This window comes from Pan paniscus, chromosome 21, assembly GCF_029289425.2.
Source record: "Pan paniscus chromosome 21, NHGRI_mPanPan1-v2.0_pri, whole genome shotgun sequence".
Lineage (NCBI taxonomy): Eukaryota > Metazoa > Chordata > Mammalia > Primates > Hominidae > Pan > Pan paniscus.
Window position 1 is genome coordinate 5,574,035 of NC_073270.2, and position 17,482 is coordinate 5,591,516.

A 17,482-nucleotide genomic window follows, 5' to 3' on the forward strand; every position below is an offset into this window, starting at 1 on the left:
TTATGATTCTAACATCAGAAGTTCCGTCTATAGGAACAATGGGGATGAAAATAGTCTAGTGCGCGACTTTCAGTTAGCAAGCAGCCCCAAGGGAGTGGGCCAGAGTGCAGCCTGACCAATGCTTACTTATAACTATATTTCTTTTTATTTATTTATTTGTTTGTTTTTTAATTATACTTTAAGTTCTAAGATACACGTGCAGAATGTGCAGGTTTGTTGTATATGTATACACGTGCCATGGTAGTTGGCTGCACTCATCAACCCACCACTCATCAACCCACCATCTACATTAGGTATTTCTCCTGATGCTATCCTTCCGCTTCCCCCTCATCCCGACAGGCCGTGGTGTGTGATGTTCCCCTCCCCATTATCATGTGTTCTCATTGTTCAACTCCCACTTATAAGTGAGAACATGCAGTGTTTGCTTTTCTGTTCCTGTGTTAGTTTGTTGAGAATGATGGTTTCCAGCTTCATCCATGTCCCTGCAAAGGACATGAACTCATCCTTTTTCATAGCTGCATAGTACTCCATGGTGTATATGTGCCACATTTTCTTATCTAGTCTATCATTGATGGGCATTTGGGTTGGTTCCAAGTCTTTGCTATTGTGAACAGTGCCGCAGTAAACATACGTGTGCATGTGTCTTTATAGTAGAATGATTTATAATCCTTTGGTTATGTACCCAGTAATGGGAGGGTATTTCAGGATCTACATCCTTGGGGAATTGCCACACTGTCTTCCACAATGGTTGAACTACTTTACACTCCCACCAACAATGTAAAAGCGTTCTTATTTCTCCACATCCTCTCCAGCCTCTGTTGTTTCCTGACTTTTTAATGATCACCATTCTAACTGGTGTGAGATGGCACCTCATTGTGGTTTTGATTTGCATTACTTTAATGACCAGTGATGATGAGCTTTTTTTCATATGTTTGCTGGCCACATAAATGACTTCTTTTGAGAAGTGTCTGTTCATATCCTTTGCCCACTTTTTGATGGCGTTGTTTTTTTCTTGTAAATTTGTTTAAGTTCTTTGTAGATTCTGGATATTAGCCCTTTGTCAGAAGGAGAGATTGCAAAAATTTTCTCCTATTCTGTAGGTTGCCTTTTCACCCTGATGATAGTTTCTTTTGCTGTGCAGAAGCTCTTTAGTTTAATTAGATCCCATTTGTCAATTTTGACTTTTGTTGCCATTGCTTTTGGTGTTTTAGTCATGAAGTCTTTGCCCATGCCTATGTCCTGAATGGTATTGCCTAGGTTTTCTTCTAGGGTTTTTATGATTTTAGGTCTTACGTTTAAGTCTTTAATCCATCTTGAGTTAATTTTTGTATAAGGTGTAAGGAAGGGGTCTAGTTCCAGTTTTCTGCATGTGGCTAGCCAGTTTTCCCAACACCATTTATTAAATAGGGAATTCTTTCCCCATGGCTTGTTTTTGTCAGGTTTGTCAAAGATCAGATGGTTGTAGATGTGTGGCATTATTTTTGAGGCCTCTGTTCTGTTCCATTGGTCTATATCTCTGTTTTGGTACCAGTACCGTGCTGTTTTGGTTACTGTAATCTTGTAGTATAGTTTGAAGTCAGGTAGTGTGGTGCCTCCAGCTTTGTCCTTTTTGCTTAGGATTGTCTTGGCTATACAGGCTCTTTTTTGGTTTCATATGAAATTTGAAGTAGTTTTTTCTAATTCTGTGAAGAAAGTCAATGGTAGCTTATAGCATTACTTTGGGCAGTATGGCCATTTTCACAATATTGATTCTTCCTATCTATGAGCATGGAATGTTTTTCCATTTGTTTGTGTCCTGTCTTATTTCCTTGTGCAGTGGTTTGTAGTTCTACTTGAAGAGGTCCTTCACATCCCTTGTAAGTTATATTCCTAGGTATTTTATTCTTTTTGTAGCAATTCTGAATGGGAGTTCACTCATGATTTGGCTCTCTGTTTGTCTGTTATTGGTGTGTAGGAATGCTTGTGACTTTTGCACATTGATTTTGTATCCTGAGACTTTGCTGAAGTTGCTTATCAGATTAAGGCGATTTTAGGCTGAGATGATGGGGTTTTCTAAATATACAGTCATGTCATCTGCAAACAGAGACAATTTGACTTCCTCTTTTCCTATTTGAATACCCTTTCTTTCTTTCTTTCTCTTGCCTGATTGCCCTGGTGAGAACTTCCAATACATGTTGAATAGGAGTGGTGAGAGAGGGCATCCTTGTCTTGTGCTGGTTTTCAAAGGGAGTGCTTCCAGCTTTTGCCCATTCAGTATGATATTGGCTATGGGTTTGTGATAAATAGCTCTTATTATTTTGAGATATGTTCCATCAATATCTAGTTTATTGAGAGTTTTCAGCATGAAGGGGTGTTGAATTTTATCAAAGGCATTTTCTGCATCTATTGAGATACTCATGTGGTTTTTGTCTTTGGTTTTGTTTATGTGATGGATTACGTTTATTGATTTGCATATGTTGAACCAGCCTTGCATCCCAGGGATAAAGCTGACTTGATCATGGTGGATAAGCTTTTTGATGTGCTGCTGAATTCAGTTTGCCAGTATTTTATTGAGGATTTTCGCATCGATGTTCATCAGGGATATTGGCCTGAAATTTTCTTTTTTTGTTGTGTCTCTGCCAGGTTTTGGTATCAGGATGATGCTGGCCTCATAAAATGAGTTAGGGAGGAGTCCCTCTTTTTCTATTGTTTGGAATAGTTTCAGAAGGAATGGTACCAGCTCTTCTTTCTACCTCTGGTAGAATTCGGCTGTGAATCTATCTGGTCCTGGGCTTTTTTTTGTTGGTAGGCTATTAATTACTGCCTCAATTTCAGAACTTGTTATTGGTCTATTCAGTGATTCATCTTCTTCCTGGTTTAGTCTTGGGAGGGTATATGTGTCCAGGAATGTATCCATTTCTTCTAGATTTTCTAGTTTATTTGAGTGGAGGTGTTTATAGTATTCTCTGATGGTAGTTTGTATTTCTGTGGGATCGATGGTGATATCCCCTTTATCATATTTTATTGTGTCTGTTTGATTCTTCTCTCTTCTTTATTAGTCTGGCTAGCAGTCTATTTTGTTAATTTTTTCAAAAAACCAGCTCCTGGATTCATTGATTTTTTGAAGGGTTTTTTTGTGTCTCTATCTCCTCCAGTTCTGCTCTGATCTTAGTTATTTCTTGCCTTCTGCTAGCTTTTGAATTTGTTTGCTCTTGCTTCTCTAGTTCTTTTAATTGTGATGTTAGGGTGTCAATTTTAGATCTTTCCTGCTTTCTCCTGTGGGCATTTGGTGCTATAAATTTCCCTCTAAATACTGCTTTAGCTGTGTCCCAGAGATTCTGGTACATTGCGTCTTTGTTCCCATTGGTTTCAAAAAACTTATTATTTCTCCCTTAATTTTGTTATTTACCCAGTAGCAATTCAGGAGCAGGTTGTTCCGTTTCCATGTAGTTGCACAGTTTTGAGGGAGTTTCTTAATCCTGGGTTCTAATTTGATTGCATTGTGGGCTGAGACACTGTTTGTTATGATTTCTATTCTTTTTTGTTTGCTAAGGAGTGTTTTACTTCCAATTATGTGGTCAATTCTAGAATAAGTGTGATGTGGTGCTGCAAAGAATGTATATTCTATTGATTTGGGGTGGAGAGTTCTGTAGATTTCTATTAGGTCTGCTTGGTCCAGGGTTGAGTTCAAGTCCTGAATATCCTTGCTAATTTTCTGTCTTGTTGATTTGTCTAATATTGAAAGTGGCATGTTAAAGTCTCCCACTATTATTGTATGGGAGTCTAGGTTTCTTTGTAGGTCTCTAAGAACTTGCTTTATGAATCTGGGTGCTCCTATATTGGGTGCATATATATTTAGGATAGTTAGCTCTTCTTGTTGCTTTGATCCCTTTACCATTATGTAATGGCCTTCTTTGTCTTTTTCAATCTTTGTTAGTTTAAAGTCTGTTTTATCAGAGACTAGGATTGCAACCCCTGCTTTTTTTATTTATTTTTATTTTTTATTTTTTGCTTTCTATTTGCTTGGTAAATATTCCTCCATCCTTTTAGTTTGAGCCTGTGTGTGTCTTTGCATGTGAGATGGATCTCCTGAATACAGCACACTGATGGTCTTGACTCTCCATCCAATTTGCCAGTCTGTGTCTTTTCATTAGGGCATTTAGCCCATTTACATTTAAGGTTAATATTGTTATGTGTGAATTTGATCCTGTCATTATGATGCTAGCTGGTTATTTTGCCCGTTAGTTGATGCAGTTTCTTTTTTTTTTTTTTTTTTTTTGAGATGGAGGCTCACTCTGTCGCCCAGGCTGGAGTGCAGTGGCGTGATCTCCGCTCACTGCAAGCTCTGCCTCCCGGCTTCAGGCCATTCTCCTGCCTCAGACTCCCGAGTAGCTGGGACTACAGGCGCCTGCAACCACGCCCGGCTAAATTTTTTTTGTATTTTTAGTAGAGACGGGGTTTCACCATGTTAGACAGGACGATCTCGATCTCCTGACCTCGTGATCCACCCACCTCAGCCTCCCAAAGTGCTGGGATTACAGGCGTGAGCCACCGCGCCCGGCTGATGCAGTTTCTTCATAGTGTCAATGGTCTTTACAATTTAGTGTGTTTTTGTAAGGGCTGGTACCGGTTTTTCCTTTCCATACTTAGTGCTTCCTTCAGGAGCTCTTGTAAGGCAGGCCTGGTGGTGACAAAATCTCTCAGTATTTCTTGTCTGTAAAGGATTTTATTTCTCCTTTGCTTATGAAGCTTAGTTTGGTGGGATATGAAATTCTGGGTTGAAAATTGTTTTCTTTCAGAATGTTGAATATTGGCCCCCACTCTCTTCTGGCTTGTAAGGTTTCTGCAGAATGATCCACTGTTAGTCTGATGGGCTTCCCTTTGGGGGTAACCCGACCTTTCTCTCTGGCTGCCCTTGACATTATTTCGTTTATTTCAACTTTGGTGAATCTGACGATTATGTGTCTTGGGGTTGCTCTTCTTGAGGATTATCTTTGTGGTGTTCTCTGTACTTCCTGAATTTGAATCTTGGCCTGTCTTGCTAGGTTGGGGAAATTCTCCTGGATAATATCCTGAAGAGTGTTTTCCAACTTGGTTCCATTCTCCCCATCACTTTCAGGCACACCAATCAAACGTAGGTTTGGTTTTTTCCACATAGTCCCATGTTTCTTGGAGGTTTTGTTCATTCCTTTTCATTCTTTTTTCTCTAATCTTGTCTTAACACTTTATTCCATTAAGTTGATCTTCAATCTCTGATATCCTTTCTTCTGCTTGATCAATTCAGCTATTGATACTTGTGTATGCTTCAAGAAGTTCTTGTGCTATGTTTTTCAGCTCCATTAGGTCATTTGTGTTCTTCTCCAAACTGATTATTCTAGTTAGCAATTCCTCTAGCCTTTTTTCAAGGTTCTTAGCTCCCTTGCATTGGGTTATAACATGCTCCTTTAACTCGGAGGAGTTTGTTATTACCCACCTTCTGAAGCCTACTTCTGTCAATTTGGCAAACTCTTTCTCTGTCCAGTTTTGTTCCCTTGCTGGTGAGGAGTTGTGATCCTTTGGAGGAGAAGAGGCATTCTGGTTTTTGGAATTTTCAGCCTTTTTGCGCTGGATTTTCCTCATCTTCATGGATTTATCTACCTTTGGTCTTTGATGTTGGTGACCTTCGGATGGGGTTTCTGTGTGGACATACTTTTTGTTGATATTGATGCTATTTCTTTCTGTTTGTTAGTTTTCCTTTTAACAGTCAGGCCCCTCTGCTGCAGGTCTGCTGGAGTTTGCTGGAGGTTCACTCCAGACCCTGTTTGCCTGGGTATCACCAGCAAAGGCTGCAGAACAGCAAAGATTGTTGCCTGTTCCTTCCTCTGGAAGCTTTGTCCCAGAGGGGCACTCACCAGAGGCCAGCCGGAGCTCTCCTGTATGAGCTGTCTGTCAACCCCTGCTGGGTGGTGTCTCCCAGTCAGGAGGCATGGGGGTCAGGGACCCACTTGAGGAGGCAGTCTGTCCCTCAGCAGAGCTCAAGTGCCATGCTGGGAGATCCGCTGCTCTCTTCAGAGCAGGCAGGCAGGAACATTTAAGTCTGCTGAAGCTGCACCCACAGCCGCTCCTTCCCCCAGGTGCTCTGCCCCAGGGAGATGGGAGTTTCGTCTATAAGCCCCTGACTGGGGCTGCTACCTTTCTTTCAGAGATGCCCTGCCCAGAGAGGAGGAATCTAGAAAAGCAGTCTGGCTACAGCAGCTTTGATGAGCTGCAGTGGGCTCTGCCCAGTTCGAACTTCCCAGTGGCTTTGTTTACACTGTGAGGGGAAAACCCCTACTCAAGCCTCAGTAATGGCAGACGCCCCTCCCCCCACTAAGCTCCAGCGTCCCAGGTCCACTTCAGACTGCTGTGCTGGCAGCGAGAATTTCAAGCCAGTGGATCTTAGCTTACTGGGCTCTGTGGGGGTGGGATCTGCTAATCTAGACCACTTGGCTCTCTAGCTTCAGCCCCCTTTCCAGGGGAGTGAATGGTTCTCTCTTGCTGGCATTCTGGGTGCCACTGGGGTATGAAAAAAAGCTCCTGCAGCTAGCTCGGTGTCTGCCCAAACAGCTGCCCAGTTTTGTCCTTGAAACCCAGGGCCCTGGTGGTGTAGGCACCTGAGGAATCTCCTGGTCTGCAGGTTGCGAAGACCATGGGAAAAGTGTAGTATCTGGGCTAGAGGGCACCATCCCTCATGGCACAGTCCTTCACGGCTTCCCTCGGCTAGGGGAGGGAGTTCCTTGACCCCTTGTGCTTCCTGGGTGAGGCGACACCCCAGCCTGCTTGGGCTTACTCCCCATGGGCTGCACCCATTGTCTAACCAGTCCCAGTGAGATGAGCCAGGTACCTCAGTTGGAAATGGAGAAATCACCCACCTGCGTTGATCTCACTGGGAGCTGCAGACCGGAGCTGTTCCTTTTCGGCCATCTTGCCCATGACCCCAGAAACATTTTAATCATAACTATATTTCTATTCCAGAACCCAGCATGTAACTCTTGTTAGCCCTGTGAGGACAGTTTCAGGCTGAGAGCCCAATCCCATAGGACTGCCCCCTGCATTTCACATGCCAGTCACAAGTATTAATAGTATGTTGTCACTTATACTTCTGACCAACTGGCTGTTAGTCATGGATTCCCATGATCTCCGTCTGGAGTTTGATTAATTTGCTAGGGTGGCTCACAGAACTCAGGTAAACACTTTACTTATAGTTCCCCATTTATTATAAAGGATTTTACAAAGGATCCAGATGGACAGCCAGGTGGAAGGGGCATATAGCTTCCACGTCCTTTCCTGGCGTGCCACTCACCAGGAACCTCCACGTGTTCAGCTTCTGTAAGCTCTCCAAACCCTGTCCTTTTGAGTTTTTACAGAGGTTTCATAATGTAGCCATAATTAAATCATTGGCCACTGGTGATCAACTCAAACTTCAGGCCCTCTCCTGTCCCCCGAAGTGGAGGATGGGGCTGTGAGTGCCAACCCATTAATCACATGGTTGGGTCCCTTGGCAACCAGTCACCCATCCAGTGGTTATCTAGGGACTCTCCAAAAACCACCTCATTAACAAACTCAAGTGTGGTCAAAAGGGGATTGTTATAAATAACAAAAGACATGTTCACCTTACAACTCTGGAGCTATTCTAAAACTATTTCAGATCCGAGGACAAAAGGTCAAATATTTTAACAAAAGACAATCCTACTGCTCTAGTCACTCAGGAAATTACAAGAGTTATGAGCCAGGAACTGTGGACAAAATCAAAATACATATTCCATAATATTACACCTTGAAACAAATGAAAACATAGAGAATCTCAGCAAAAAATAGAACCAAACAGCAATTATAGAACTTAGAAATACTACAATCAAAATAAAAACTCACTGGATGGGTTCAACAGTAGAGTAGAGATGACAGGAATAGAATCTGTGAACTTGAGGGTAAGTCAGTAGCATGTACACAATCTGAACAATGAAGAGAAAATAGACTGAAAAAAAAGAACAGAGCCTCAGATATCTCTGAGACAATCACAAAAGATCCAACATTCATATCATTGAAGTCCAGAAAATAAGGGAGAAAGAACATGGACAGAAAAAGTATGCAAAGAAATAATGCTGAAAATTTCCCATAGGCCAAGCATGGTGGCTCACGCCTATAATCCCAGCACGATGGGAGGCCAAGGCTGGCTGATCACTTAAGGCCAGGAGTTCAAGACCAGACTGAGCAACATGGCAAAACCTTATCTCTACAAAAAATACAAAAACTCGCCTGGCATGGTGGTGTGTGCATGTAGTCCTAGCTACTTGGGGGGCTGAGGCAGAAGGATTGCTTGAAACTGGTAGGTCAAGGCTCCAGTGAGCCAAGATCAAACCACTGCGTTCCAGCCTGGGTGACAAAGTAAGACCCTGTCTCAAAAAAAAAAAAAAAAAAAAAAGAGAAAATTTTCAGCCGGGCACAGTGGCTCACGTCTGTAATCCCAGCACTTTGGGAGGCCGAGGGAGGTGGATCACCTGAGGTCAGGAGTTTGAGACCAGCCTGGCCAACATAGTGAAACCTGTCTCTACTGAAAATACATAAATTAGCCAGGCATGGTGGCATGTGCCTGCAGTCCCAGCTACTTGGGAGGCTGAGCCAGGAGAATCGCTTGAACCCAGGAGGCAGAGGTTGCAGTGAGCCGAGATCATACCACTGCACTCCAGCCTGGGCGACAGAGTGAGATTCCCTCTCAAAAAAAAAAGAAAAAAAAGAAAAGAAAGAAAGAAAAAGAAAATTTTCCAAAGGTGTCAAAAAACATAAAATTGCAGATCCAAGCAGCTCAGCATACTTCAAATAAAATCCACCTAGCATAACCTACACCAAGACATATCATAATTAAATTTCTGAACACTGAAGACAAAGGTCACAGCTGGAGAGAAGCAACGCATGGCCTGTAAAGGAACCCCAATGTGAAGAACAGGTTCCTCATCAGAAACCGTGGAGTCCAGAAGGAAGTGGCATATCTTCCAAATGCTGCAAGAAAGACCTCCCAATCATAAATCTTATATAGATGGTGAAACTATTCTTCAGGAATGTAAGGGGAAAAAAGACAGTCTCAGGCATAGAGAAACTAAGAGAAGTTGTTGATAGCAGACCTACCTTTAAAGAATTGCTAACAAAATCCCTCAAAACAGAAAGACAATGATAATAAAAGGCTGGGATTTTCAGCCTTTTATTATTCCATTTCAGTAAAAATAGAAGTAAATATTCAACATCCATTCATTAGTTTCTTTGATCGTATTTATGGTTGAAGCAAAAGTTATACATTTTCTGATATGTATGTAGAGGTTATACCTAGGACAATTATATTTTTGTGGGTGTGGAGGATAAAGGAATTAAAAGGAAGTAAGCTTTCTACCCTTCGATGGAAATGGTAAGACATTGACACCAGTAAGCTGTGATAACTTACATATGAATAGAATAGTAGCTAGAACGACCACTACAAAAACTATACAAAGTGGTATACTAAAAATATATATAAATAAATCAAAGTGGAACTCTAAAAAACATTCAAATAACCCACGAGAAGGCAGAAGGAAGATAACCAGGTAACAAGAAACAGGGAACAAATGGTAAACAAATTAAACTCCAACAGGTCAATAATTACTTTAAATGTAAACGGACTAAATACATTAATTAAGAGACAGGATTGCAATGGGTACAAAGTTATAATTAGAAAGGAAGAATAAGTTCTGATGTCCTATTGCACAGTAGAGTATCTCAAAATAGCTAGAAAAGAGGATTTTGTATGTGCCTGTAACAAATAAATAATAAATGAGGTGATAGATATGCTAATTACCCTGATTTGATCATCACACAATATATTTATGTATCAAAACATCACATTGTACTCCATAAATGCATACAATTATTATGTGTAAAAAATTTTTAAATTAAAAATGAGACAAGATTAGCTGAGTAGATTTAAAAACATTATCCAATGATATGCTGTCTATAAAAAACTCAATTCAAACATAATGATATAGCTAAGTAAAAAGTAAAAGCATAGAAAAAGATATATCACATAAGTATTAAATTTTAAAAAGGAAGAGTGGCTATATGAATATCAAGGTAGACTTCAGAGCAAAGAAATTACCAGACACGGAGAGGAATTTTACATGATGATAAAAGATCAAGATCAATCTACCAACAAGAGATAGCAAACCTAAGTGTGTATGCACCAAAAACAGATCTTTCAAATACATGAAGCAAAAACTGATAAAGCCGAAGGAAGAAATTGACAAATCTACTATTATAGTTGGAGACTTCAACACTCTTTTCTCAGTAATTGATAGAACTACTAGATAGAAAATCCACAAGGAGCCAGGCGTGATAGCTCATGCCTGTAATCCCAGCACTTTGGGAGGCCAAGGCAGGAGAATTACCTGAGGCCTGGAGTTTGAGACCAGCCTGGGAAACTTAATGAGACCCTGTCTTTACAAAATAATAATAATTATTTTATTTTTGGCTATCAATCATGCCACATTATTTTTAATTACATACAAAGATCTAACATGCCATCCAGGGACCATTTTACCCACTGCTTTGATTGGTTGCCAATCTCTTGTCTCTCTCTTCAGCAATGGTGAGGCAGATACCTTTTCCTTGGGGAAGAGAAATCCATGGTATGTTGCCCTTGCAAACAACAAAAATGTTGGAAAGTCAAGTGGCAAAGCTGTTGCCATTGGCATCTTTCATGTGAACCACGTCAAGAGATCCAGGGTGCCTCTCTCTGTTGGTGATCACACCAATTCTTCCCAGGTTGGCACCTCCAGTCACCATACACAGGTTACCAGTGTCGAACTTGATGAAGTCAGTAATCTTGCCAGTCTCCAAATCAATCTGAATGGTGTCATTCACCTTGATGAGGGGATCAGGGTAGCAGATGGTACGAGCATCATGAGTCACCAGATGAGGGATTCCTTTTGTGCCCACAAATATTTTTTCTCACTTTTCACAACTTGTACTTGGCCTCCTCAGGTGTAATGTGATGTACAGCAAAGTGACCCTTGGTGTCACAGATCAGACAGAAATTCTCTCCCATCTTGTCAATGCTGATGACATCCATGAATCCAGCAGGGTAGGTTATATCAGTGCGGACCTTGCCATTGATCTTAATGAACCGCTGCATGCAAATCTTCTTTACTTCCTCTCCTGTCAGGGCATACTTAAGTCTGTTCCTTATGAAAATGATGAGGGGGAGACACTCTCTCAACTTGTGGGGACTGGTGGATGGATGAGGAGCAAACACACCAGTCAATTTATCCAGCATCCAATGCTTTGGAGCTGCTACCTGCTTTAGATGCTTCTTGGGACCACGAGCCATGGCTACGTTAGGCACAGAAAGAGAAAAAATAATAATTTTAAAAATTAGCCAGGCATAGTGGCACAAGCCTGTAGTCCTAACTACTCAGGAGGCTGAGGCAGGAGGATTACTTGAACCCAGGAGTTTGAGGTTGTAGTGAGCTATGACTGCACCACTGCACTCCAGCCTGGACAACAGAGATAGACCCTGTCTCTAAAAAAATAAAAAAAATAATAATGAGGATATAGAAGAATTGAACAACACCTTCAACCAACAGGATCTAACAGAACAAACAACCCTATAACAGCAGAATACATGTGCTTTTCAAGTGCCTAGGGAGCATTCACCAAGATTAACCATGTCCTGGATTTTAAACCAATCTCAACAAATGCTTAAAAAAAAACAATAAAACTAGAAATCCCTAATCACTGCCCTCTTTTCCAAGCTGCCTGTGACTCTTACCCAGATGTTCTCAATACATAAGCTTTCAACAGGGGAGAATGATAGAAATTACTGGAGAACCCCCATTCCAGGTCACTGAGGCACATGACCTTCTACTAAAGAAATAATTTCCAGTAAAAGGATACAATAAAGGGAATAGATGTTCCCACTAGGCCTGGATTAATGAGTACTCTATCTTGGAGAAAAGTGATTATTTCCAGAGCTGCCTCTGGCATTCTTCCTCCACCCAGAAGTGATGCTGTGAAAAGTGAAATTACTTATAAATCAGTAGTGCCCAAAGCACTTTATAAAGGAGGTCCTACATGTAAGCTCCACTAAGTATAAATAATAACACTAATAACACCTCCCTCATCTTGTCTTTATATCTGGGTCTTGGAGGATCAAAGCCATCCGAGAGGTATAGCTTCAAAGGCGTCTCCTTCCCAGATCCAGGAATGGGTGCACTCCAACAGGCCCCTACATCCTTGGCTTCCACATTTCACAACTGTTAGAGGCTCCAAAGCATTTACAGTGGTTGATAGAGTCTTTCTGAATATGATACCTCTTTTATAAAATTAATGGCACTATTTCCAGTGGTGGCATCAGCAAAGAAACTCCTTTTCAAGGGCAGCGTGTCCCTCCCATTGTTTGATTTTCTGCCATCCCTTTAAGTGCCTTAATGGAATGCTTGTATGAATTAAGTTGACTGCCAACAAATTTTGCTTTGAATATCTTTTACATTTCAAGGCACCCCTGGAAATAATCGGAGACTATGGGAGACATGGAATTAGGGAGCTGTGGGAAAGCAGGGTTGACAGTGTCATCTCAAGATTTGGTGGACTTCATTATTCAGTGGCCAGAAGTAGGGAGGAGGGGAGTCTGGGGCCTGAGAAGAGGGTTGCCCTGATGGGCTGGACTGGCTCTGGAGTCACTGACTGTGCCAGGGACCAGATGCCTGCAGAAGCATGGTTCAGCGTTATACCTGCAGGGAGACGAATCACCCAAGAGTGTCTAAAACCATCCTCATAGGGATTTGTGGAACTTCAAACTTGAGAGAGATGATTTAGGGTATCTGGTGGAAGAAATTTCTAAGCAGCAAAGCATTCAAGAGAAAGCAGAGCATGGAAATTTGGAAAATTTGCAGCCTGAACATGGAATAGAAAAGAAAACCCCATTTTCTGGGGAGAAATTTAAGCCTGCTGCAGAAATTTGCATAAGTAACGAGGAGCCAAATTTTAACCTCCAAAACAATGGGGTAAGGTCTCCACGGTATGTCAAAAACCTTCATGGCAGCCCCTCCCATCACAGGTCCAGAGGCCTAGGAGGGAGAAATGGTTTCCTGGGCTGGGCTCAGGGACCCCTGCTGTGTGCAAAATAGGGACTTGGTGCCCTGCATCCCAGCTGCTTCAGCTGTGGCTAAAAGGGGCCAGAGTACAGCTCAGGCTGTAGCTTTAGAGGGTGTAAGCCCAAGCCTTGGCAGCTTCCACATAGTGTTGAGCCTGCAGGTACACAGAAGTCAAGAATTGAGGTTTGGGAACCTCTGCCTAGATTTCAGAGGATGTATGGAAATGCCAGGATGTTCAGGCCGAAGTTTGCTGCAGTGGTGGAGTCCTCATGGAGAATCTCTGCTAGGGTAGTGAGGGAGGGAAATGTGGGGTCAGAGCCTCCACACAGAGTCCTTAATAGGGCACTGTCTAGTGGAGCTGTGAGAAGAGAGCCACCATCATCCAGACTCCAGAATGGTAGATCCACCAACAGCTTGCATCATGTACCTGGAAAAGCCACAGAAATGCAGTGCCAGTCTGTGAAAACAGCCAGGAGTAGGGGGCAGTACCCTGCAAAGCCACACAGGTGGAGCTGCCCAAGGCTGTGGGAACTTACCTTTTGCATCAGTGTGACCTGGATGTGAGACATGGAGTCAAAGGAAATCATTTGGGAACTTTAAGGTTTAATGACTACCCTATTGGATTTCAGATTTGCATGGTGTCTGTAGCCCCTTTGTTTTGGCCAATTCCTCTCATTTGGAATGGGTATATTTACCCAGTGCCTGTACCCCCATTGTATCTAGGATGTAACTAACTTGTTTTGATTTTACAGGCTCATAGGAGGAAGAAACTTGCCTTGTCTCAGATGAGACTTTGGATTTGGACTTTTGGGTTAATTCTGGAAAAAGCTAAGACTTTAGGGTACTGTTGGAAAGGCATGATTGTGTTTTAAAATGTGAGGACGTGAGATTTGGGAGGGGCCAGGGGTGGAATGATATGGTTTGGCTTTGTCCCCACTCAAATCTCATCTTGAATTGTAGTTCCCATAATCCCCATGTGTTGTGGGAGGGATGCAGTGAGAGGTAATCGAATCATCGGGGTGGTTTCTCCCATGCTGTTCTTGTGATAATAAGTGAGTTCTCACAAGATCTAGTGGTTTTATAAGGACCATCCCTTGTAAAGGTTTTCCCCCTTTGTTCAGCACTTCTCCTTCGTGCCACATGTGAAGAAGGATATGTTTGCTTCCCCATCCACCATGATCGTAAGCTTCCTGAGGTCTCCCCAGCCCTGCAGAGCCATGAGACAATTAAACCTCTTTCTTTTATTATAATAATAATAATAATAATAATAAAACCATCCTCATAGGGTTAACAAGAATTTAGATGCCAGGTTTGGGGCAGAAATATAGTTATAATTAAGCATTAATCAGGCTGCACTCTGGCCCACTTCCTTAAACTGAAAGTCATGCAGCTCAAGATACTGACTGTTTAAATCCCATTTTCCCCATAGATAGGACTTCTGATGTTAGAATCATTAGGCTTTTGTTTAAGAATTGCTCAAGATATTCTTCATATCCTGAATTCCATCAGGAAAGGCTGATGCCAACGAGTTTGAAGACCCCACGAGGAACCAAATCAGCATGAGAATGCAGTTTCTTCATCTCCCTGTCCTATGACTTCACCCTGCACTCTTCCACCAATCAACAATCCCCACATCTCAGCCCTTTCCAAAGCCCTTAATATCTGTAGCTCCAAATTCCTTAGGTTGGTGGATTTGAGGTTTCTTCCCACCTCCTCATTTAGCTCTCCTATGATTATTAGACCTTTTCTCTGCAGCAATCCCCCTTGTCTTGTTATATTGACTTGCCAAGCATTGGGCAAACGATCCTGTTACATATCCACTGAGCCATATGTGGAAGCCTCGGCCAGTGCCAGTCAATATCAAGGAATTTGGTCCATTTCTAGATAAGAATTTGGGGTTGTTGATTAGTTGGGATAAGGGGAAGGAAATCATCAGGATGTGGAAACTGCATTCTTTGGTGACTCAGCTCCTGTGAGGTCCTTAAGACCAGCTGGCATCAGTAGTTTCATTGGTATTCAGAAACTGAAAGAGTATCTCAAATGGAAAATTTAATGTTTTATAATGTTAAAGTTGTTATCTATAGAGCAGCTAAGGGGAAGGATCATCTCGTAACAGGGTTCATGTAATCCTGAGTCGATAGGCCCCAGACAGCTGTGAGGAAGTGGATCAGAGAGCAAGCGGACCTCATGGTCAGTGCTGAGTGTGCTGCAAGCTTGGTTTATCTTCATTTCTCCCCCTTCCTTCTTCCCTGATTAATTTTATAAAGTCTATAGGGACAGTTTCACCACTTAGATGTTCCCATCCCTCCTCTGCTGTCATCTCTCTAGGCTGGAACCCCAGTGTGCATGGGCTCAGCATTGGCCAGATAATGGGAATGGTGGTCTGTTCCCACCTGCTCCCACCTCTGTAGTGACTTTTCTCTAGCAATTAACCCCTCTCTTTCCTGTGCCATCAACTGTCCCCATAAACCAACTCCTCCCCAGCATTCAAACATCTCCCCCATCTTAAAAAAACAAAATTGATCTTGATTCCCATTCTGGAAGCGGCCCCTTCCCCTCCTCCCCAAATAACTAAACTTACTTAAGAGTGCCCTGCATCCAGCCTGCATTCCCTCCTCACCCAGCAGAGCTGCACCTGTGGAAAGCAGGCTGCAGCCCTCGTGTTCCACCGCACCCTGCTGCGGCCCTGTCCACAGACCATCTGATTGGCACCCGACAGTGGACATACCCCAGGACTCATTACCCTCCTCCTTGAAACTTCCTCTGCTGCGTTCGTTGCTGCCATGTTTTGTGTTCTTCCTGCCTCTCTGGTTTCTTCTTCAGATGCATGGCTGGTTTCCTCTCTGTGCATGAGCTTCAGTCCTGCTCTCTCTCTCTTTTCTTTTGCTCCTTAGCAGTACTTTATCCCTGGGTTCCAAGTGTCACCAATGTGCTGACAACCACTGGGCTTAAATTTCCAGTGCAGCCAATCCCCTGAGCTCTGAACGCATCCTCCCGACTGCCTGCCCCGCATCTTCCACTGGAAAATGGCACTTCTCTCCACGTGAGTGTGAACCTACACTCCTACCTTCCCTCACCCCTGCACCCAAACCCTCAGCAACCCCTGCACCTGCTCCCTCTGAAGTCTCCTCTGCCAGCGGCTTCTCCTTACATCCACTGTCACTACTCATGTCCAGAGCACCGGCATCTCTCCCTCGACCTCCACAAGCCTCCCAGCTTCCACTCCTGCCTTCTCCAAACCCCGCACAGCCCTTGAGCCACCCATGGTCATCATGTCTCTTTCTTGCCCAAAGTCTTCAGTGGATTTCCACTGGCTTTCATTGAGAGCTCTAAGTCCTGAACATGACCTCCAAGGCCTGGCATCTGCTGCCATGGGCCCCCTTTCTTGCTGTTCTCATGTCCTTACCCCTTTGTCACTGTGTCCAGCCACACTGACCTCCTTTCAATTCCCTGAACTCACAGAGCCCTTTCTCCTGGTCAGGACGGTGCTCCCTCTGCTCCCTCTGCTTGGAGCAGCCTCCCTCCCATTCTCTGGCCAGCTCACACCAACTCCTCTCTAGGTCAGTGCCATAAATAGCCATCCCCAGGGAGGCCTTCCCTCCACCCCAGCATGCATCTCACCTTCCATTGTGATCTCTTGTCACACCTCAGCTTCTCCCTCTCAGCATGCATTACATTTTGCACTCTGAAATGTTCATTTGTGTGAATCATTGTTTAATATCTATTTCTTCCACTTAACAACAACCTAAGGGCAGGGGTGATCCCGTCTGTTTTCACCATGACTATAACCCCCTAGCTTTCAGAATAGAAATAGGCACAGAGTAGGGGTTCAATAAATTTTTTTGAATGAGTACTAAGTATTCTGCAGTAACAGATAAACACACAGACACACAGATGCTTATTAAATACAAAAGCCTGATTGCTTGTTTTGGCTGTTGGTGACCCACCCAATCTCTTTCACTGTTCTGGAGTCCGCATCCTCCCAGCTGCTGTGTGTATCAGCTTCAAATGTCTCACAGCTGCCCTGCTTCTTTGGGGAGCTGCCCTCAGCAGAGGAGAGCTGCCTGGCTGGCAACCCTCAGCGCCATGGATGGCAGGCCTGCCCCTTGCCTCCCGGTAGGGTCAGCAGGACAGGGAAGGGGAAGGCAACCCTGCAGTGCTGTTCATGCTCCAGGGTTCCCTATCAGTAGGCTGAGGCTAGACATGCCTAAGCCCACTTCTCTCCCTCTCCTGCTCCCATAACCAGTATCTCTTGAGAGTTCTCCCACCGTAAGCCACTTGAACAAGAAACTCTGAAGCGGGGCATGGTGGCTCATGCCTGTAATCCCAGCAATTTGGGAGGCTGAGATCATTTGAGTGGATCATTTGAG

The 17,482-nt window shown here is 43.2% G+C and overlaps 1 pseudogene; it reads right to left on the reverse strand.

Annotated features, from left to right (window-relative positions):
- Positions 1 to 10,539: 10,539 nt before the first annotated feature.
- Positions 10,540 to 12,210, reverse strand: LOC100984238 (small ribosomal subunit protein eS4, X isoform-like; annotated as a pseudogene).
- Between the last annotated feature and the right edge of the window lie 5,272 nt (positions 12,211 to 17,482).